This window comes from Thalassophryne amazonica, chromosome 8 (assembly GCF_902500255.1).
Source record: "Thalassophryne amazonica chromosome 8, fThaAma1.1, whole genome shotgun sequence".
NCBI classification, from domain to species: Eukaryota; Metazoa; Chordata; class Actinopteri; order Batrachoidiformes; family Batrachoididae; genus Thalassophryne; species Thalassophryne amazonica.
Genome location: NC_047110.1, coordinates 102,561,270 through 102,582,603, shown reverse-complemented (window position 1 = coordinate 102,582,603; position 21,334 = coordinate 102,561,270). Strand labels below are relative to the sequence as shown.

Here is a 21,334-nt window from a genome sequence, read left to right as displayed (position 1 = left end):
ACACTGTACGACCAAACCTGTTAGCTCTATGATTATTTTATTTATTTTTTTACCTCCACATGGTGCCTCTCGGGTCTTGGAAACCTACAAATAATTTTAAAATCCTGCCGTGTGAACCAGGCATTAAAGAAATGACAACATTTTCAAAAGAATGAAAGTTCTATGAAGTGTGCATTCTGTGCATTCTCGATAACTTGATGTATGATATCACTACTACTTGGATGCAGAAGTGGAATTCAGAAAATTTGACTTCAGAGAACTTGATCAGGTGAAATACAATTTTACGTGTGTTACAAAAAATGTTACATGTGTTACACGTCTGAAATGAGCAAAGCTTCCTTTATTTCTAGCAATTATTTCACACTTTTAAACATTTGTTTATGGATTTGAAATGGTCAACAGTTAACATGCCCTTTAGTGACTTTTGCACAATATATTTTCAAATATCTTTGCCCCTGGTTTCCAGTCAACCTGTATATGGGTGATTTTATGGTAACGGAATTATGATGATGGGAAAATCTGGCCATTTTAGCTCCCCATTAAAAATGTGCTACAATTGTAATTCTGTTACCATAGAATCGCCCATATGTGTGTGTGTATATATAGTGATGTAGCCAGTGGTGGTCCTAGCCTGGTTGGCACCCTGGGCGAGCAACCCCACCAGCGCGCCCCCCCAAAATGCAATCGCGACAGCAGGGCATACTGCGCTACTCCACTTGGGGGGGGTGTAATAAGCACCCTCTGTCTGCTTGTGTGGTGCATGTATCTTTCTGCCATTGTCTGACAGACAGGTTTTAACCGGAGGATCCCCCCACCATCACAGGCACAATCAGAATTTCTGAATGTGGAAGAAACTTAAATATTACTATAAATATAACAAAAAACAAACTGTAATACTGGGTAAGTTAAAAGTACAACACACAAATAAGAAAATAATGTAGAAATAAATACAGAAAAAAAATAAAATATTACTGTAAACAAACATATCAAGACAAAAATAAACTGTAATACTGTGTAAGTTAAATGTGTAAAATAAAAAAAAAAAAATAAATACTGTAGAAATAAATTTAAAAATAAAGGCATTTCTATATTGCAACAATATAAAACCATTTGAGAAATTATGTGTACAATGGCACTTTGATAAAGACATAAATCTTACTGCACAACTGTTGGAAGGTCTAAACTTTTTTTTATAGGACAAATTACAGTATTTCACATTTTGGGGAACAAAATGAATTGCACAACTGTTGTGTAAAGTCCTATCCTTCATTAATAATTCAATAAGAGATAATGATTCAGTAAGAGACTACTAACTACACTATTACTTTTCAAACAAGAAATACAACTTAAAATGTACAAATGAACATTGTAGAAAACCTATTTGCTGGTACTGTACTTGAACAAGATATAGTTTAATGTGCAGCAGGTTACAGCCTACGTGACACATTTCACACAACAAGAAATGACAGCTTCTGCTTACCTTTTATCTTTTGCTCGTTTCTCCTCTTCTTCTTTTCTCTTTCCGAAACTGCGCACCTGATGGCTTTGCCCTTTTCTTTTCCGTCTTCCATAATACGCACTGAAGCGGAATAGGTTATCAACCCCGCTCGTCCCCAGGGTTGCCAGATTGACAGTTGCCAGCACCAACACAACAAAACCTCCTCCAAACCTCCAGAACCTGTTACCTGTCTGTCAGACCATGGCAGAAATCTACATGCACCACACAGCAGGCAGAGGGCGCTCATTACCCACAAGTGGAGTATAGCGGTAGGCACTGCAGCAGCGATTGCAGTGTGTTTGGGGGACCGGTGGTCGGTCATGCCGCCCTGGGCGGCTGCCCATATCGCCCATATCAGAAACCGCTTCTGGATGTAGCCCAGAAATGTATGCTTGAGGTAAAGCTTATGCACATTCCCCAGTCTGGAATATCTGAGTTTGTTTAGAGGGAGAATCCGTGGTCTGGTATCAGCAAAGTTCATGCTATTAGGTGTACAGATGGTTCAATATGTAACTTGTTTTATAGAGACATAGACAATGAACCATTGGTTTCTGTGTTGTACCCACAGGCTGCCCCCTAAAAGAATGGTTTGAAAGTTGGTGACTGGGTTCTTGTAAGATATGATGGGTGCACCTTCCTTGGGAGGGATGGGTATTGATAAGATTTTATCTTGATCTGATTCCCTTATCATTACCTCTTGTAAATTTTCTGTGTACTAAAAGTAGGCTTTTCAGGTTTTCTATGTCAACATTTTGAGTCTTAAAGTAAATACATATGAAATTGGTCACTAGATCCTTGATCTCTGGAAAAGAGAGCCACAAAGCCACAATGATCCTGACATTTTCCTTTGACTTCTATTTACTGCAGACTGTATTAAACCAACATATTTCATGTTTTGTGAGGTCAGGTTTATTTTATTTAGTAATATATATCCATTCCTACATTTAAGGCCTGCAGCTTTTTCTGAAAAACGTCAGGGGATGAATACATTAACATTTTAGAGACTGGACTGGGTTGCTTGATGCGAGGACGTTTCGCTTCTAATCGCAGAAGCTTACTCAGCTAAATTTCTTGCTCTGGTAGTCTTACTTCTGTCTTGACTCTTGTAGAGAAGAATAACAGAAGCCAGCAAAGGCTGGAGTTTTTAAACCTAACCAGACCCCTCCTACCGAGAGACTGCTATTGGCTAGTGACTAACAATTGCTCTATTGTGCTCTAGTTAGCACCCTCCTAATGACAGGGCAGCTGTCCCTCCTAATGATGGGACTGATGCCTCTCCTGACAACGTGAATGACTCACTACCATGAACAGAACTTGAACTTATTTATTTGGCACACAGTTCATCAATAACAAAGACTGATATACAAGACAATTCCACAGTGACATGTGTGACCAAAAAGGGGTGAGCAGAAGCACCAAACCTGCTTTGACCTGAGTACCCCATTGTAAATGTGACAAAGCATGTCTCAGACCACTTCCCCGGTTAAGGCTGGGTTTCAACTATTTCACATACAGTGCTTCCTTCACTCCCCTCTAACCATTTCTTTTCTCTGGCTAAGATTTTAACTTCCTTGTCTTCAAACGTGTGGTTAGTGTCTTTAAGGTGGAGATGAACTGCAGACTGAGGTCCACTGGCGCCCTCTCTGTGGTGCTGGTATAGCCTTTTGTGCAATGGCTGCTTAGTCTCACCTATGTTGTGTTTGTTGCAGTTTTCCTGACATCTGATAGAATACACTATATTGCTCTGTTTGTAACTAGGGATCCTGTCCTTAGGGTGAACTAATTTCTGTCTCAAGGTGTTAATAGATTTAAAGTAAACTGAGGTTTTGTGCTGTCTGAAGATCCTCTGTAGTTTTTCCCCTACTCCTGCTAAATAAGGGAGAGACACTTCTCTTCTTCTTGGCTTTATCTCCTGTCTGTCTGGTCTCTTTGTTCTTTGGGACTTCTGTACTTTATCCAGGGACCAACGTGGGTACCTACATACTGTGAGGGTTTTCCGTACATGTCCAGAAAGCCCTTATTTAGCAGGAGTAGGGGAAAAACTACCAATGATCTTCAGTAGGGATGGGTATTGATAAGATTTTATTTATCGATTTGATTCCCTTATCGATACCTCTTACCAATTTTCTCTGTACTAAAAGTAGGCTTTACAGGTTTTCTATGTCAACAACATTTTAAATTGGTCACTGAGTCCTTGATCTGTGGACATAAATAAATAAAATCTGTAGTTTTTGTCAAAAGCATTTCCTTTCAGACATTTTAGCATGAATGTCACTCTGTACCGCTGAGCTCAGCCGGCTGCTGCGTGTCAGCACAGGACGTCTCATTTTGGGAGGAAAAAAGCGTTTTGATGGATTGCAGTTTGTTTGTATTACAACGTTTGGAAAGAGGTGTCATTTGATTCAAACAGCGTTTTGCTTTGAATTTATTAATTCCGACTGGACTCTATTGTTCCAACTTGCCTCTGCAGAGAGCCGTGCAGCGTTTGGAGCTGTGTGAACAGAACAGAGGACAAATCTTTTTTTTTTCTTGCAACAATTTTTCCAGTGACTCACGATTGACATATTCAGGGATAAAGTGGTGAAAAACGGTAAAAGCTGAAACCCAAAATTACCCCCCCCCCCCAACACCACCCGCATGAAAATTATTGAATTCTAGAAGCTCTGATATGCAATCTGGGGCTATTCGACAATAAACTGCAGTGAGTGCAGCATCCACTTATCCACTTTGGTAAGAAAAAAAACCCAACTTTCCTTAGTGAGATTCATTCCAGTAGTATTCTGCTCTTACTAGGATGCAGCAGTTTTCTAGCTTGGCAGATAGTTCTGGAGGAAATAACCAAAGAAATTAACCAATTGAAAATATGGTTTGACCGAAACAAATTGTCATTAAACTTAAATAAAACAGGGATGAAGTGGAGGTGTAAGAGTTACTAGGTGTTCACAGGAAACAGTTCTTTATCTCTATATTTATGGTCATTGTTAGTTGGTTTTATCTTTTCTGTTGTGTTTTGTTTCATCAGGTTCTTTTTGTCTCTTTCTCTAAAATTGTATTGTAGCATTATTAGTTATTGTTACTATTATTGTTGTTGCTATTATTATGAATAAAACTAAAAAAAATTACAATTTGACTTACAACAATGAACGCTGAGCCATTAATTATTATACAGAAAAAAAAATGCACACAAACTTTGAGATGCGAACAGCTTAATGCTAACTTTAACATTGAAAACGCCGTAGACATGCTAACGCGTTAGCATCGGTCCCGTTTTTAAGTTATAAAATAAATCTATCAACTGTTTCATAAGACCATAACAGGTCGGTTTAACATAGAAAAGGTAAATATTACTAAGCAGGGAAAAATTAAGATTCAAATTCAAAGGATTCAAAGAAATTTTATTGTCATATGCACAGAAGAACATGTTCCCTGCACAATGAAATGTGTCTACTGCATTTAACCCATCCTAATTGCCAGTAGGAGCAGAAGTCGCCATTAGGCGCCCGAGGACCAGCTTCAGATGTACATCCCTGCCTTGGTCAACAGCAGGGCTGAGCAAACCAACACCGACCCATAACAAACAACACACACACAACACATAGGCCGGCCCGGTACATAAAACATATATATGAAAGCAAAACACGAGGGAAAAGGAGAAAAAAAAACCTCATAGCCGCTGCATTACACAGCAGCAATGAGGAAAAAAAAATCCCCATCAGCACAGAAAAACAATAATCACACATACAAAAACAAGGACACAGTGTTGGGGAAAGTGTAGTGACACGGACCCACAACAGGGGGCGCAAATGAACGGTCAATAGTTGAGCCAAAAGGTAACAATTTAATGTTGTGAATGTGCACAACGAATATACAGACAATCTCAGAATCTGATTATAGTCGGTTCACAAAGGTGACGTGTGGGCAGGCTCGAGGATAGAAGACGTCTGTCCTGAGAAGAGCCGGAACCACACGAGTTCCACCGCCACAGAACCCGGTGAATACTGGAGCCGCCAAGTCCCGAATTCCCAGGTGATCACCGTCCCCGACTGTCGGATCTGGTACTGCTGGCGAGGAGCACAAACAGTGAGATGTGGGTGTGTGCACACCCAGCAACAAAAACAGAAGGTGGAAAGTCACCTCCACCTCTAATCACACACATGTGCAGCTCCTGTTAAAGCACTTATCTGTAAGGAGTGAGAGGCAAAGACGTCAGCACTCTCATAAACCACCAATCAGCTGACAAGGCTCCACAGGAAAACGGCTGCAAACAGATCACACGTAAGTCACAGTTCTGACACAGCAGAGAATATTACCTTCACAGGTAGATGATATCTCGGCAATCAGGTGGAGATGACGTCCGGTCTTTATGGAGTGAGATGATGTAGAGCAGATGGGTGACAGCTGTCACTCATTATCTCTTGACAGCTGTCCCGGTTGTGTCCGTGCCTGAAGCCCGCACTTCAGGCAGGGCGCCCTCTGGTGGTGGGCCAGCAGTACCTCCTCTTCTGGCGGCCCACACAACACACAGGATGACAACCGAGATTTGAAAAGGTCCAGTTTATCAGAACACTCCGGAGGCAGCCTATTTGGCGAAGTGAAGCGAAGCAAAATAAAGCAATGAATCAATGAAGCAGCAGATCGAAGCACTGCTTCGATTGGTTCAAGGTTCAACGCAAAGCCGCGCTGCAGAAAAGGTGATTACAGACCCGCTGCAGGGTCTGTAATCAATGTAGAGAAATGATCATTTTCCGGACAAACACCCCCAAAAACAACGGCCACTCTGAAGGACCGATAAGGGAATCGTTAAGCAAAAAGCTTATTGATGTCAGTGGATCGAACCATTTCTTAACGATACCCAAAAGGAACCGGTTCTCGATACCCATCTCTAATCTTCAGACAGCACAAAATCCCACTTTACTTTAAACCTGTTAACACCTTGTGACAGAAATTAGTTAAAATCTTCTCTCAATGCTCACTGTCTCATGTGCACTGATGTTTCTCAGCAGAATATAACATTTTGCCTCCGTTGAGGAATCCTCCTCCCCCACCCTCTCCCTCCCTTGCAGTCTGCAGCCAGTTGACTCCACACACACAGACAGCTCCTTCGGTAAACTGTGCATTTTAGACGTCTTTGAACAAGGCGCCACTGTTTTAATTGGCCGTCTTTTTTTAAAAATTAGAATGTCCAAATGACGGCTGGACGGCTCGCTGCCTAAAACTATGATGTCAGTGGATTGAACCATTTCTTAACAACTTTCGGGAAGAACCAGTTCTTGATACCCAACCCTGTTCCTTGGTGAGGTGATTCAGATCATAGGTGATAACACTAGGGCAGGGGTGGGCAATGAGGGCAGACACACTGCAGGTTTTCCACAAAACCAATCACCTTAGCAGGTGGGTTTGCTGATGAGCTTCTCCCCTGAACATTAACACCTGATTGTCAATGATATCACGTGCTGAGGCACCTGATCATAATGAAATCACTGTAAGCATGTTCTTACTTTAAGTTGTAAATTTGGAGAACCTGATATAAAGCTGTGGAATCCTACAGGAAAAAAAATGTTTCAGGTTACGTGTTACACCTCTATTGTGCATTAGTTCATGCTTGCCTTGTCACAATATGATGTCAGTGAGGCTTAAGAAAATGCATTTTCTTTGTAGTTTATATGTATTTCTGCCAGAGAAAATGTAAATATGAGAGGATTCGCATGAATAAAATTACATTTAGATGACATAATATGCTGTTGATTTTTCTGATAAGTATCATGTAATTGTGTAAGTCAGTTTCAGCAGCAGAAAATACCACTGAACACTATCCCACATGCTTCAGGTGGGTTTTTCTGGATGAATTGGATATCTGGCATCCTAGCAAAATTAATTTCATAGACAAAGGAAGCACTTTAAATTTTTAGATCCAGGACCACTTTCCCTGGAATGGGCCTCAACCAGAAAAATTGTTCCAAATCAACATGTGATCCATATTTGATCTACTGTGGTGACCTTGACCAAAGTGGGAGAAGCAAAATTAAATTATTCCTCATGCAAAACTTAATGGTTTCTTCCTATTACATTCCATGTCTCTCCATTGATTATTATTTTTGTAATGTGTCAGAGGTTGTGTGATGTCATGGTAGTGGCAATTCCTCGGTGGTGAGGAAAATCATCCCTTAATCAATTCCCGGATGGGATGGTGCATGCAGAGGTGACTGAAAAAGCCCTGTCTTGTTGTGCACTGTTTTTTGACAGACTCTGCATGTGGCTTCTGCAGAAAGCTTCTGTCAGACTTTTTCTGTTGTGGATCTGGGCATGATTTTTATGACAGAGAATGTGGCTGCACCCTTCTACTGCGTGTTGTGCCACCATATACTGTATATCAATGATGAAATTTTACTGGAAATTCCTGGAAGTCCAGGTTTTGACTTGCGTGGTGAACATTTCTGGGTTATGTTTGGTAGCATACGTCAGAATCCATTTATGCTCCACACACAAACAGTAGGTGGCGTAATGCACCGTGTTGGTTTGCAAATCATCAATAAAATCGAAAGAAGGGTTATTTTTGTTAAGACTTAGTCTTTGGTCTGTCTTTCACGATGTTTGTAAAATTGTTTGGAAACGTCTCTGATGAGGCACCACAGTGGATCACATCCTGATCGGAGATAATGTAATGTGGCACTGCTCGACCACACAGCAGTGAATGAGAGATGCTGTTACAGATTTTACCGTGAACTCCGTGCCATGTAGAAATGACAAAGGAAACAGAAGAAATGTTCTGCTGTGGGTAGAGCTGCCACAAACAATTATTTGATAATGGACTAGTCACTGATTTATTTTTCCTATTAGTTGACTATCATAGTAAATTTATACGTTGGATCATATGTAAATTGTGGCTTATTGTATCAGCATGCAACTGTTATTTGTCTTTGAATGTTGCTATTGTTATATCATTTTATTGCTTAATTATTTTACTATGTGTTATTGTAATACATTTATGAGAGAGAGAGAGAGAGAGAGAGAGATTCTCAAAGGTATATTTCTTTTCCATCATTGTGGTGAAGTGAGATTGGTTTCATGTCAGTCATCAGCATGCTCAAGAATTCTTCAGTCAGGATACAGTTGTATGCAAAAGTCTGGGCACCCCTGATAATTTTCATGGTTTTCCTTTATAAATCATTGTTTTTTTGGATCAGAAATGTCAGTTAAATATACAGGGGTTGAAATACATTTTGTACCCTACTTGCACTGGTGCTAGTAACAAAAAAAAAAAAAAAAAAAAAAAAAAAAAAAAAAAAATACTTGCACCAAAAAAGTAACTTGCACAACCAAAAGTCAGTCTTATATCAACCTTAAAACTCCTCCTCTGACGTGTCAGACTTTTCCTCTCTGGGGAGAGTTTGAGGGGAGAGCAGCAGTGGCGAGACAGTGTTTTTTTTTTTTTTTTTAATCCCTCCACGTGCGCGCATGAGCGAATCATCCGTGAAGATTATTTTATTTATTAACTACACAGATGCGTAATAAAACAAATGGTGACTGGTTTATAACACAATTATGACAATTTCAGGGGAGAGAGCGAGCGCGAGAGAGAGCGAGCCCTGGAAGTGTCATCGCAAAATGTTTTGCATGTGCAGAGAATGTGCGCTCATTTCATTATATTGTGCGCATGTTTTATGATATTGTGCGCTCATTTCATTATATTGTGCGCATGTGTGTTGTGCCCAATAGAGCGCTTCGCTCTCAGACTGCAGGCTTACTTGTAGTTCCTAGGGTTTGTAAGAGTAGAATGGGAGGCAGAGCCTTCAGCTTTCAGGCTCCTCTCCTGTGGAACCAGCTCCCAATTCAGATCAGGGAGACAGACACCCTCTCTACTTTTAAGATTAGGCTTAAAACTTTCCTTTTTGCTAAAGCTTATAGTTAGGGCTGGATCAGGTGACCCTGAACCATCCCTTAGTTATGCTGCTATAGACGTAGACTGCTGGGGGGTTCCCATGATGCACTGTTTCTTTCTCTTTTTGCTCTGTATGCACCACTCTGCATTTAATCATTAGTGATCGATCTCTGCTCCCCTCCACAGCATGTCTTTTTCCTGGTTCTCTCCCTCAGCCCCAACCAGTCCCAGCAGAAGACTGCCCCTCCCTGAGCCTGGTTCTGCTGGAGGTTTCTTCCTGTTAAAAGGGAGTTTTCCTTCCCACTGTAGCCAAGTGCTTGCTCACAGGGGGTCGTTTTGACCGTTGGGGTTTTAGATAATTATTGTATGGCCTTGCCTTACAATATAAAGCGCCTTGGGGCAACTGTTTGTTGTGATTTGGCGCTATATAAAAAAAATTGATTGATTGATTGATTGATGTTTTATGATATTGTGCGCACGTTTTATTAATTTGTGGGCTCAATTAAAGGAAAATGTGTACACAAATTATCATGGCCAGAAAAAAAATAACAATTTACCTCTCCCGGTTCCGTAAAGGAAGCGCAGCAGCCGGCAATTTTTTTGTTTTTGTTTTCCCATGTGCGCGCGGGAACTAATCGTCCGTGAAAATAATTTTAACTACACAGATGTATAATAAAACAAATGGTGACTGGTTTATAACACAATGATGACAGAGTTTGAGGGCAGAGAGAGACGAACTGCAACCAGTTTTTTTTTTTTCTTTGTTTACATGCGCACGCAAACACAACAAAATAGAGCACAGCAACTCGCTCTACGTGGTGTGTCCATAAAGTAACGGTCCTTTTTATTTTTTTTAAAAACTATGGATTTCATTCATATGTTTTTACGTCAGACATGCTTGAATCCTCGTGCGCATGCGTGAGTTTTTCCACGCCTGTCGGTGACGTCATTCGCCTGTGAGCACGCCTTGGGGAAGGAGTGGTCCCGCCCCCTCGTCGGATTTTCATTGTCTGGAAATGGCGGAATGAAAAGGACTTTTTTTCCATCAGAATTTTTTCAGAAGCTGTTAGAGACTGTCACCTGGAAACCATTCGAAAAAGTTATCTGGCTTTTGGTGAAAATTTTACGGGCTTCACAGAGAATAAGGACTTTAACTACGTCTAGCTCTCCACAAGTTCTCTTATACTCACTCGACTGGTAAGCACTGAAAGCCGAGATAGACATGTCCAAACTTGTCCTCTGACACGCGGAAATGGAGGTGTTCCTTTGTCTCACTTCCAAAGCGAATTGGTCGTGACGCGCGAAGCCTCAGCGCGGCTTTCCATGACAAAATCTCTTGTTAAAAGTGAAATCTGCCGGAAAATGGCTGATGTCCAGCTCTTGTGATAACCAGAGAAAGAGCACACGACGGTCTCATATCCACAGAGCCATCAGCTTAGAAATGATCCAGTGGTTTGTGCCACGACGTCGCAGCTCGGAGCGCGGCTCACTGACCGTCCTTAAAGGGGTCCTTAAAGCTGTAAACATATGAATGAAATCCATATAGTTTTTAAAAAAAAAATAAAAATTACCGTTACTTTATGGACACACCACGTATGTGTGTGAGTCATAAAACGCAGGAAAGACGAAGACAACACACTGGAATCCCCCCTCCCACCCCTTATTTATTCCTTTATTGGTTCATTCTACTGGTGCTTATAGTTGATAAAACTTGGATAAAGTTACTTGCACCAGTGCTAGTGCAGTATAAAATTATGTGACTGCTTGAATAATATGTGCACAAACTAGCTCATGCACGTACTATTTCGAGCCCTGATATATAACAGACAAACACTGACATTTGAGAAGTGAAATGAAGTTTCTAGTATTTACAGAAAGTGTGTAATAATTATTTAAACTTATCCAGGTGCATAAATTTGGGCACCCTTGCCATTTTCAATTTCAGTTTATTAATTTATATAGCGCCAAATCATGACAGTCGCCCCAAGGCGCTTCACATAATTCACAACAACACAAATTAATCTAAATTCAAAATTAAAAGCAAGAAAAGCACAGTTAAAAGATAAAACACAGTAGAATAAAAAGAAATTACAAAGCAAACACAAACAGATTAAAAAAATTAATAAGACAGTCTAAAAAAGTGGGTCTTCAGTCTTGATTTAAAAATCTCCACCGTGTCAGACTGCCGAATAACAGCAGGTAGATCATTCCAAAGAGCCGGACCACGGTAGAAGAAGGCTCTATACCCCACAGACTTTTTGTTCATCCTCGGAACACACAGAAGCCCTGCGTCCTGCGAACGCAAAGGCCTTGCAGGTACGTAGGGCTTAACCAAGTCCGCCAAGTAGGAAGGCGCCAGTCCATAAACAATTTTATAAACCAACAATAAAACTTTAAAATCCAATCTGGCAGAAACCGGTAGCCAATGAAGGGATGCCAGAATGGGAGTAATGTGGTCAAACCTTCTACTTTGTGTCAAAATTCTGGCAGCAGCATTCTGCACCAGCTGAAGTCCTCGAATGCTAGACTGCGGCAGGCCAGAGAATAAAGCATTACAATAATCCAATCTAGAAGAGACAAATGCGTGAATCAGAGTCTCAGCATCAGCCATAGACAGGATGGGGCGAATCTTTGCTATATTTCTCAGATGTAAGAAAGCAGTCCTCGTAATGTCCCTAATGTGGAGGTCAAAGGACAACGTAGGATCAAAGATTACCCCAAGGTTCCTCACTTTGTCAGTATGATGTATAACACATGAACCTAGGCTAAGCGCCAGCTGATCAAATTGGTGCCGATGTCTTGCTGGACCAAGAACCATCATTTCAGTCTTATCAGAGTTCAAAAGTAGAAAGTTGCTAGACATCCAACTTCTCACTGCTGCAAGACAGTCCTGTAAAGATTTTATTTGGACAGGATTTCCAGCAGCTATCGGCATATACAACTGAGTATCATCAGCATAACAATGAAAAGCAACCCCGAAATGCCGCAAAATTTTCCCAAGAGGTGCCATATACAGGGAAAAAAGCAAGGGACCCAGAACGGATCCCTGCAGAACCCCGAACTTCATGCCCTTAAAGTCAGAGGTAGTGTCATTGCACAAAACACAATGGGAACGACCAGACAGATAAGACGTCAGATACACAAGAGCAGGCCCGCCTCTTCTGTGGTTTTGAAGCTTCACTGCAAGCAAAGATCAGCAGAGTCCAGTGGGATGAATAAAATCTTGCACTGCAGGTATGATGTACTGATTTTAAAAAAAATTGAAAGGATTTTTCATCAGACTGGTGTAGGGTAGAATACAATTGCCGAGGCATGCTGTGCAGAAATGGAGTGTTGCATAGACTTGTCTAGAGCACTGGACACAGTGCCCTACGCCGAATGTCCGGGAAAAAAAATCGAACAGGTTTAATTTTTTGTGTCCATTTCGCTGACCACTTTGCATCCCTCAGAGTATTGCCACATTGGGCTGCATAAGCTCAGCGTAGTTGGTACGCCGCATTACGCAACTCCACGATGACCCAGTGTGAAAGGGGCTTTGGACAGGGAGATAACCAACAACCTGATGGTCAGTCTGTCAAAGCTCCAGCATTCCTCTGTGGAGAGAGGAGAAGCTTCCAGAAGGACAACCATCTCTGCAGCAATCCACCAATCAGGCCTGTAATGGTAGAGTGGCCAGTTGGAAGCCACTCCTTAGTAAAAGGCACATGACAGCCCGCCTGGAGTTTGCCAAAGGGCCCCTGAATGATTCTCAGGCCATGACAAACAAAATTCTTTGGTCTGATGAGACTAAGATTGAACTCTGGCGTGAATGCTAGGTGTCGTGTTTGGAGGAAACCAGGCATCATTTCTACAGTGAAGCTTGGTGGTGGCAGCATCATGCCACCACCAAGCACCAGCATCATGCTTACTCTATTTTGAAATAAGGCTGTAAGCTAAAGTGTGTTAAAAGTGAAGCATTTTATCAGTTTTAATAAAATTTTTGTGTCTCTAACAATCTCAATTTGTGTCCTCTATCAGGAATGTGGTGTTGACCCGCTGTATGTGTACCTTCTGCCTGTCTGTTCAGCCTGGAATGGGCCACAACTCCGAAAGAATAGAACACACCTGTTTTTAATCTGGACTCCAACACAAACAGAGGTAGGCAGAATTAAGATTTAAATGTATTTTTAGCTGATTATCAGGCATTCCTTATTTTTTGTATGTAAATTTTATATTTTCTTTGTATTAATTTAATGAGATTCCTTAAGAGGTTTCTTACATGTGGTGGAACAGTGGTAAGTCTTTTCTAAACCAAGATCACCAGGCTGAAAGCAAAGAAGCTTTGTACTTTAGGAGTCTTTGTTGGCGAGGAAAGTATCACTGAACGTGACTCTGGATGAGGATGTAAGTCCCTTCGGCTGCTCCCTTGTTTGCACTCGGGATCACCACAGCAAATCCAAGGTGGATCTGCATGTTGAATTGGCACAGGTTTTACGCCGGATGCCCTTCCTGACGCAACTCCACATTACATGGAGAAATGTGGCAGGGGTGGGATTTGAACCCGGAACCTTCTGCACTGAAACCAAGTGCATTAACCACTTGGCCGTGATATTTGCAAAATGAATGGAAACCTGTATGCAGTATTCTTGAAGCTGAGTGAGTAATCTGGGGTCTGGGTTTGCTTTTGTTCTGGATCAAGAATATGATCCAGGTTTTCAAAAGCTTCCAGGACTTGGCCATTAGAAGTGTATATGTATGGGTGAATGTTGAATGTGTAGACACTTTCACATTTTAGCAGTGACGTTCATGTATGGATCTTTGGACTTTGAGATTAAGAGACACCTTACAGAGTCATGAGGTCACTGGACAGAGATGTTTGGTAAATTGACCAAAATGAATTCAGATCAGTGGTACTTGCAAGTAGACGCTTGGAGACAGTCAGGAATAGGAATGGGTATCGGGAACTGGTTCCTTTCGGGTATCGTTAAGAAATGATTTGATCCACTGACATCAATAGCCTTTTGTCTTAACGATTCCCTTATAGTAGTGCTTCTAGAGTTCAAACATTTTCGTGTGGGTGATGTTGGGGGGGGGGGGGGGGGTAATTTTGGATTTCATCTTTTTTGTTTTTCACCACTTTCATCCCTGAATATGTCAATCGAGAGTTACTTTTGTGCTGATTAAAGTCACTAACTGGGACTCCTGTCTTGTTGCGAGAAAGAAACGAGAATCGCCCTCCGTTCTGTTCACACAGGTCCAAACGCTGCGCGGCTCTCTGCCGAGTCAAGTTAGAATGATAGTCCAGTCGGAATTAATAACTTCAAAGCGAAATGCCGTTTAAATTGAATGATTTCCAAACGTTGTAATACAAACAAACTGCAATTAATCAAAACGTTTTTTCCTCCCAAAACGAGACGTTCTGTGCTGATGTGCAGCAGCCAGCTACGTAAGACGCCTTATTTTTATTAAAAAAAAACACCCACCACCATACCACACATGCTCAATACGCCACCCTACACACACACACACACAGACAGACAGAGATCTGCCTTTGGTGTTTCTGATCGCTAGTACTGCGGCTGTGTGTCAGTCACATGCACAGGTTTGATGATCACGCACGCACGGGCGCTGTGTTCTTGGGTCAGACACACGTGCACACTTCATCTTCCAGGGTTCTAGCTAGGATAAAATTTTAGCGTAGTGGTAATGTCAAGGGAGCAAAGCGGGGGGGGGGGGGGGGGGGCATGGTGCGGAAGGGGGGGGAGCTTTTTTTTTTTTTTTGATCAAAGTATTTTTATTAGCTTTTTCCATTTTTACACACAAAACGAAGAACACAAACATAAAATAACCCTCCCACCCCACCCCTTCTAAACCAGATCAACTATAATAATAACTAAACTGTAAGGACACACAAACACAATCTTAAGTACTGTATGTTAGTATGCATCACAGACCCTGATAGTATTTAAACTAAAATGTCTGCAGGCAAACTCTCAAAATAAGATAGAAATGGCTGCCATGTATCAAGATAAACCTTGACAGATCATTTTACAGTATATCTGATCTTCTCCAAATGAATATGATACATAACGTCTCTCATCCATTGACCATATGAAGGTGGATGTAGATCCTTCCATTGGCAGAGAATGAGTCTCCTGGCCAACAAAGAACAAAATGCAATCAGACTTCTGTTTTTTACTGAATAGGGCCTCCAGAGGGACAACAACAAACAGAGAGGTCAGTGGAGATGGATGAACAGTCCTACCACAGATTGCAGAAAGTGTGTTGAAAACAGATTGCCAATAACCATGTAGTTTTGGACAGGTCCAGAATGTGTGAACCAGTGAGGCCGGGGACTGTTAACAGCTGTTGCAGGTCGGGTCCAGGTCAGGTTTAAACTTTGACAGTTTGTCCTTAGACCAATGCAGACGATGGACAACTTTAAACTGAAGAACAGAATGTCTCAGACATATTGAAGATGAATAAATGTTCTTGATAATGATTCCCCACATTGAATCTGATATGGTTTCACCCAAGTTCAGCTCCCATTTGTGTTTAAGGGAGTCCAAACTCATCTCATAGTGATAGCTCAGCAGTTTGTAAATCCTGCTGAGTGTCCGTTTTGGAAAAGCTTTGCACTCCAGAATCTAATCCACCAAGTTTTTAGAGGGACTCAAAGGGAAACTAACAGAGTTTGACCTCACAAAATGTCTGACTTGGAAATATTTAAAGAAATGTGAAGAGTGGAGACAAAATTTCTGTACCAGCTGATCATAAGAGGCAAAGATATTATCTACATAAAGATCATAAAGTGAATGCACACCTTTAAGAGTCTAGGTATTAAAAGTTGCATCAGTCAAAGAAGGGACAAACGTGATTATTTGACACTGGGGCAAAAAACAATAGTTCTGTAAAGTGACATGACCTCCTGAACTGATTCCAAATTTTCAGTGTGTGAGTAACAACAGGATTACAGGTATAGGTTGAGTGGATTTGTAAATGGTAACTGAGAGCAAAGTAAAGCAGATGCAGAGCTAGATATGATCGAGGCTTTTTCCAGAGCCACCCAACCAAGGAGATTATCTGTTTCTAACCAAAATAATAAGGCTCTAATATTTGCTGCCCAGTAATAAAATATAAAATTGGGCAGTGACATACCACCAAGACTACGGGGCATCTGTAAGATCCTTTTGCCAATTCAAGGGTGCTGTTTATTCCAAATAAATGTGGACAACTGACTATTCAAATTGAAAAAAAATGATTTTATCAAAAATATTGGTAAGTTCTGAAACAAATACAAAAATTTAGGTAATATTGTCATTCTGATTGAATTAATCCTTCCCCCAAGAGAGAGAGGTAGAGTTTGCCACCTGGTGATATCATGCTTAAGATTCGCCAGAAGAGGTGAATAATTAGCCTGGTAAAGCTCCTTATAGCCTCGTGTTACCCAAATGCCGAGATATTTAAATTTTTTAGTGTTAATTTTAAATGGGACATTGCCTTCAAGTTTTGCATTTAAAGAAGACACAGGCATGAGCTCACTCTTCTGGAGATTAACCTTATAACCAGATACTCGCCCAAATTCTTGAAGCAAAGCAAGTAGTTCAGGAATACTAGAGAGGGGATCTGAAATGTATAAAAGGGTATCATCCGCATATAAAGAAACCTTATGTTCCATGCCAAACCGGTTTATGCCCTTAATAAGTAAGTTGTTACATAGCGCTACTGCCAGTGGTTCTATTGCAATTGCAAATAACAATGGAGAGAGTGGACATCCCTGTCTTGTACCACGTTGTAATTTGAAATAGCCAGATATACAACCCCTGGCAATAATTATGGAATCACCGACCTCGGAGGATGTTCATTCAGTTGTTTAATTTTGTAGAAAAAAAGCAGATCACAGACATGACACAAAACTAAAGTCATTTCAAATGGCAACTTTCTGGCTTTAAGAAACACTATAAGAAATCAAGGAAAAAAAGATTGTGGCAGTCAGTAACGGTTACTTTAAGCAGAGGAAAAAAATATGGACTCACTGAATTCTGAGGAATACGTAAATTATGGAATCACCCTGTACATTTTCATCCCCAAAACTAACACCTGCATCAAATCAGATAGTTAGTCTGCATCTAAAAAGGAGTGATCACACCTTGGAGAGCTGTTGCACCAAGTGGACTGACATGAATCATGGCTCCAACACGAGAGATGTCAATTCAAACAAAGGAGAGGATTATCAAACTCTTAAGAGGGTAAATCATCACGCAATGTTTTAAAAGATGTTGGTTGTTCTCAGTCAGCTGTGTCTAAACTGTGGACCAAATACAAACATGGGAAGGTTGTTAAAGGCAAACATACTGGTAGACCAAGGAACACATCAAAGCGTCAAGACAGAAAACTTAAAGCAATATGTGATCGAACTGTAAGAAACCGCCTAAAGGAAATGGGATTTACATACAGAAAAGCTAAACGAAAGCCATCATTAACACCTAAACAGAAAAAAACAAGGTTACAATGGGCTAAGGAAAAGCAATCGTGGACTGTGGATGACTGGATGAAAGTCATATTCAGTGATGAATCTCGAATCTGCATTGGGCAAGGTGATGATGCTGGAACCTTTGTTTGGTGCCGTTCCAATGAGATTTATAAAGATGACTACCTGAAGAGAACATGTACATTTCCACAGTCATTGATGATATGGGGCTGCATGTCAGGTAAAGGCACTGGGGAGATGGCTGTCATTACATCATCAATAAATGCACAAGTTTACGTTGATATTTTGGACACTTTTCTTATCCCATCAATTGAAAGGATGTCTGGGGATGATATCAATTTTCAAGATGATAATGCATCTTACCATAGAGCAAAAACTGTGAAAACATTCCTTGCAAAAAATCACATAGGGTCAATGTCATGGCCTGCAAATAGTCCGGATCTTAATCCAATTGAAAATCTTTGGAAGTTGAAGAAAATGGTCCATGACAAGGCACCAACCTGCAAAGCTGATCTGGCAACAGCAATCAGTGAAAGTTGGAGCCAGATTGATGAAGAGTACTGTTTGTCACTCATTAAGTCCATGCCTCAGAGACTGCAAGCTGTTATAAAAGCCAGAGGTGGTGCAACAAAATACTAGTAATGTGTTGGAGCGTTCTTTTGTTTTTCATGATTCCATAATTTTTTCCTCAGAATTGAGTGATTCCATATTTTTTTTTCCCTCTGCTTGGTCTAAAAAGTTACTGACTGCCACAATTTTTTTTCCTGATTTCTTATAGTGTTTCTTAAAGCCAGAAAGATGCCATTTGAAATGACTTTAGATTTGTGTCATGTTTGTGATCTGCTTTTTTCTACAAAATTAAACAACTGAATGAACATCCTCCGAGGCCGGTGATTCCATAATTTTTGCCAGGGGTTGTATTATTATTAGTGCGTACCGCTGCCATTGGAGATGAATAGAGTAGTTTTACCCACAACAGAAATTTAGGGCCAAATTTAAAAGACTCTATGGTCTTAAAGAGAAATCTCCATTCCACACGATCAAATGCTTTATCAACATCCAGCGAAAGTACAACTTCATCATTCTTATGACCGTGTAGAGCAGAAGTATATAAAACATCAGTCGCCTGATATTAAAAAAAAGATTGACGGTTTTTTTTAGGGCTGAAACGATTAATCGAGTAACTTGAATAATTCGATTACAAAAATCAATCAATCAATCAATTTTATTTATATAGCGCCAAATCACAACAAACGGTTGCCGCAAGGCGCTTTATATTGTAAGGCAAGGCCATACAATAATTACGTAAAAACCCCAACGGTCAAAACGACCCCCTGTGAGCAAGCACTTGGCGACAGTGGGAAGGAAAAACTCCCTTTTAACAGGAAGAAACCTCCAGCAGAACCAGGCTCAGGGAGGGGCAGTCTTCTGCTGGGACTGGTTGGGGCTGAGGGAGAGAACCAGGAAAAAGACATGCTGTGGAGGGGAGCAGAGATCAATCACTAATGATTAAATGCAGAGTGGTGCATACAGAGCAAAAAGAGAAAGAAACACTCAGTGCATCATGGGTACCCCCCAGCAGTCTAAGTCTATAGCAGCATAACTAAGGGATGGTTCAGGGTCACCTGATCCAGCCCTAACTATAAGCTTTAGCAAAAAGGAAAGTTTTAAGTCTAATCTTAAAAGTAGAGAGGGTGTCTGTCTCCCTGATCCGAACTGGGAGCTGGTTCCACAGGAGAGGAGCCTGAAAGCTGAAGGCTCTGCCTCCCATTCTACTCTTACAAACCCTAGGAACTACAAGTAAACCTGCAGTCTGAGAGCAAAGCGCTCTATTGGGGTGATTATGGTACTATGAGGTCCCTAAGATAAGATGGGACCTGATTATTCAAAACCTTATAAGTAAGAAGAAGAATTTTAAATTCTATTCTAGAATTAACAGGAAGCCAATGAAGAGAGGCCAATATGGGTGAGATATGCTCTCTCCTTCTAGTCCCCGTTAGTACTCTAGCTGCAGCATTTTGAATTAACTGAAGGCTTTTCAGGGAACTTTTAGGACAACCTGATAATAATGAATTACAATAGTCCAGCCTAGAGGAAATAAATGCATGAATTAGTTTTTCAGCATCACTCTGAGACAAGACCTTTCTAATTTTAGAGAGATTGCGTAAATGCAAAAAAGCAGTCCTACATATTTGTTTTTGCTGTGTGCTCTGCTGATAGTGTGCTTCTAAGTAAAAAATGGTCTGGTCAGGTGTTTCAATCTAATTTTCAATCTAAGTCCAGGGGAGTAGCCATCATGATTAATCAGCAGGTACAATTATAGTGTCTAGTGTACACTCAGACACAGCTGGACCTTATGTTGTTGTAGTTGGTAAGTTATATACCCTCCCAGTGATTTTGGTATCAGTTTATGCACAAAATTGGGATGATGATATATTTTTTAACTCCCTTTTCTCAAAGCTGCCAAACATATCATCACACAGTCTTCTGATGGGTGGCGATATTAACTGTGTTCTTTCATCGCTCGATCGTAGTGCTGTGGGGAAGATTAATTTGACCAAATCTGCTCATACAATTAACTCCTTTCTAAAAACGTATGGTGTGGCTGATGTGTGGCGCTTTCGTAATCCTACCTCAAGAGCATATTCATTCTTCTCCAGTGTTCATAAGTCATACTCTCGGATTGATTATTTTTTCCTTGATAAGCGTGTTCTGCCGTTAGTGAGAGAGTGTGAATATGGGGCAATGGTCATATCAGATCATGGACCTCTCATTATGAAGCTGATGATCCCAGTAACACACTATTTACCGTCCCTGACGCTTTAATTCGTTACTTCTGTCCGAGGAAGATTTTATTCAGTTTATTATATCTGAAATCAAATTCTTTCTTGAAACTAATCAAACGCCAGGGATGCCATTGTATTGTGTGGGAGACGTTGAAGGCCTATTTGAGGGGACAAATAATCTCTTACTGTGCTAATAAAAGAAAGACAAAGCACAGAGCAAAAAGGCAATAGCCGCTCTCAGTTGCTTAAATGACTCATTTTACGAAATTTTAATGGGCTTTTACATTTTAGAGATTTTACATTCCAGCTCACACAGTTAACTAGACAGCCATTTGAATAACTAGTATTTTTCATATTACCAGCCATGATCAGAAAAACACCTGATGCACATGAATCCAAAGATACCTGACATAAAGGTCACCACAAATAAACAGATCCGGTTTAGCTCCACCCCTATCTCCCACATGAACATGGAGATAATAACAGCAACTCTTAAACACAAATCCACACATTAGTGCTTGTATTGAGGGAAAAGAAACCCACCAACTACACTGGGCTCTTGTTTTGCCCGTCAGTTAAGAAATAGTTATTAGTGGTAAACTAAATAATAGTTAAAAAAGATGACTCTAAACTTGCTCAAAAAAGTTAATGAAGCCTGTAAATGTGATGAAATGGGGATTTCACTTCCCGTCATCTCTGCT

The 21,334-nt window shown here is 40.7% G+C and overlaps 1 protein-coding gene across 4 annotated transcripts in view; it reads left to right on the top strand.

Moving 5' to 3' along the window:
• The window catches only part of ppp6r3 (protein phosphatase 6, regulatory subunit 3), a 106,157-nt gene that overhangs the window by 17,364 nt on the left and 67,459 nt on the right, over positions 1-21,334 (top strand). For all 4 annotated transcript variants that reach the window (XM_034177118.1, XM_034177117.1, XM_034177116.1 and 1 more), the window contains exon 2: positions 13,395-13,514. The gene's annotated coding sequence lies outside the window, so the exon portion shown is untranslated. The remainder of the gene's footprint in view (positions 1-13,394; positions 13,515-21,334) is intronic.